The 2,907-nt window shown below is 40.9% G+C and overlaps 1 pseudogene; it reads left to right on the top strand.

Moving 5' to 3' along the window:
- Positions 1–1,683: 1,683 nt before the first annotated feature.
- On the top strand, positions 1,684–2,687 carry LOC149407175 (putative oxidoreductase At1g06690, chloroplastic; annotated as a pseudogene).
- The last annotated feature ends 220 nt before the right edge of the window (positions 2,688–2,907 follow it).

Below are 2,907 nucleotides of genomic sequence, written 5' to 3'. Positions count from 1 at the left end.
ATCCTAATAATCAACTAAACCCTAAACAGAACCTCTGTGGCTCGTTTACAACAAAAATACAATAATCTCAATTCATTTATAAAAAAATGTGTGAAATAAAACTTAATTATACAATAACATAACTAATTTTAATTTCATGATTAACAATTTAACACATATCATTAAACTAATTACAATTTCAATTAACCTAAACTAATCAAAACTAAACAACCTAAACATATTATTAAACTAATTACAATTTCAATTTGACAATTTCAATTAACCTAAACTAATCAAAACTAAACAACCTAAACATATTATTAAACTAATTACAATTTCAATTTGACAATTTCAATTAACCTAAACTAATCAAAACTAAACAACCTAAACATGTAAATATTAAACTAAACAACCTAAAACTAATTAGAACAAATTTCAATTAATAAATTAATTACAAATCAATTATAAACTAATTTCAACTAACTAACTAATTCATTACAAATCAATTATAAACTAACTAACTAATTATAAACTAAACTTCTAATCAAAATACTAATAAAATTATGAAAAATACCGGTCGTCGGAGGGGCTGCAGCGGAGGCTCGGGACTGGTCGGAGGGGCTGCAGCGGAGGCTCGGTGCTGGTCACGGAGGGGCTGGTCGTCGGAAGGGCTGCACCGGGGCTGGCCGGCTCGGTGCTGGTCGTGGAGGGGCGGCTGGTCACAAATCCGAGCATAAAACGAATAAAAAAATCATCAATTTAATCTCAGAATCACAAAGCCCACAATCCACTTCATAAACCCTAATTTCGGATTTCATGATTTAGGAAATTTTGAATCCTTACCTTGATGAAGGAGACGAAGAACACGACTCAGCTTTCTTCTCCCGGCGATCTCCTCTTGGTCCGGCGTCTCGGTGGCTCACGGCGGTGGTTGTTCGTCTGGGTCAGAGTCTGGCTCGAGGGGTCGCGCGAGGAAGAAGCCGGTTCAGATCGAGTCTGGCTCGAGGGGTCTCCAGGGCTGGTCGTCGGAGGACTGGTCGGAGGCTGAGAGAGAGAGGGTAGTGGTGGCGGTCGAAGGCTGAGAGAGAGAGAGAGCGTAGTGGTGGCGGTCGGAGGCTAAGAGAGAAAGCGTAGTGGTGGCGGTCGGAGGCTGAGAGAGAGAGCGTAGTGGTGGCGGCGACGGGGTTCGGAGTGTAGTGGTGGTCGGAGAAATTGCACGAGAGAAATCGGAGAGAGAGAGTAAGTTTTTTGGGTGTTTGGCTCGGATAGAATGAAAACCGAGCAGCTTTATATAAAGAACTTTGAATTTGGGTGCGACTTTCTCGCACCCAACGGTATCAGTGGGTGCGACAAAGTCGCACCCAATGACTTGTGTCAGTGCTTTCGGGTGCGACAAAGTCGCACCCAATGATATTTGTAAAAAAAGGGGGGGAAGTTTGGCCGCGGAAAAATTTAGGTCATTTAGGTGCGACTTAGTCGCACTTAATACTTTGGAGAAAGTATCGCACCCAAAAGTATTAACACACTTTTGGGTGCGACAAGTCGCAGCTAAATTCACAAAAATTCGCGAAAATTTTTCAGCGCTTATTTGATTTTTGGGTCCAACTATTCGCACTTGAAAGTCTTTTTGGTGCGACTTTTAGGTGCGAAAAGTCGCACCCAAAAGTCATCCGCACCGGAAAACTATATATGTAGTAGTGATTCATGGCTATGCACGTGAACAACGCGTGGTGTCTCTCTTCCGTTATGAGCCGCAGGAGAGTGAAACGCAGTGTCAGAGCTGTCGTTTCTGAGAACGCTTCTCCTCCGAAGATTGAGGAAGAGAACAAGGTCAGACTCGGCGATTCAGATTTGAAGGTCACACGCCTTGGGATTGGAGCTTGGTCACTAGTTATTGGAACAACTTTGAGTGGGATGGTAAACTTCCATAACGAATTTTTTTTTTTCTTTCACTTTAATTTCTGGGTTCTGTTTTGGTTGCCTAGTTGAAATGACTTGGTGGGTGTTTGTTGTAATTTTTGTTTTTTTGTTTTTTTAATATGGTCATGTAGAAATTTTGTCTGTCCCAAACTAATGCTTGGATACAGATACTATACATATATTGTGATTCTGTGAATTGTGAATCAAGTCTATTGTTATATTGTTTCCTTTTGGTTTTGTGCAAAACTTCAGATAAAAAACTGAAGGCTGCCAAGGCGGCTTTCGATGCCAGCGTGGATTCCGGTATAACTTTATTCGATACAGCCGAAGTTTATGGCTCAAAGGTGAGAGAAACAGTGTATCATGGGATTCCCTTTTTCAATGTTATTATCTTATCTTACAAAAATATATGATGATATTCTTGCAGCTTTCTTTAGGTGCAATAAATTCCGAGACTCTTCTAGGAAGGTACAAGTCCTAGGAAATTTTGTTCTTTTGTTCTCTCTATTATGAGTTGTATGAAAAAAGAGTAGTGAGTTTGATACAGATTCATCAAGGAAAGGAAAGAAAAGGACCCCGAAACGGAGATTGCTGTTGCCACAAAGTTTGCAGCTTTGCCGTGGAGGTTTGGTCGTCAATCCGTGCTCGATGCCCTTAAGGCTTCTCTTGAACGACTCGAACTTTCTTCGGTTGAACTCTATCAGCTTCACATCTCGAGTGCACCTCTTGCGTCGTCACATGTTTTTCGAATGTTGATCCTGAAAACATTAACAAATACTAACACATAAAACTCGTATTTACTTTATTATTCTATTTTTTTTTTTTTTATATATATGCTAATTTACTTCACATGTATATAGTGTCCAGGTGTCAGGCAAGGAAGGCTGGGGGCTTGAGGCAAACGTGTGTGAGGGCCGTTACGAGCATGCGCTGAGTATGGAGTGCATGAGTTCACCGCACTTTGCGGGCCCTCTTTCACATTTGTGTCTCCTGTCTTCTTGTCTTTCT

The sequence above is a fragment of the Urtica dioica genome, chromosome 1, assembly GCF_054948205.1.
Source record: "Urtica dioica subsp. dioica isolate 48M chromosome 1, U.dioica_male_clone48M_v1_H2, whole genome shotgun sequence".
Lineage (NCBI taxonomy): Eukaryota > Viridiplantae > Streptophyta > Magnoliopsida > Rosales > Urticaceae > Urtica > Urtica dioica.
This window is presented reverse-complemented; position numbering and strand designations above follow the sequence as displayed.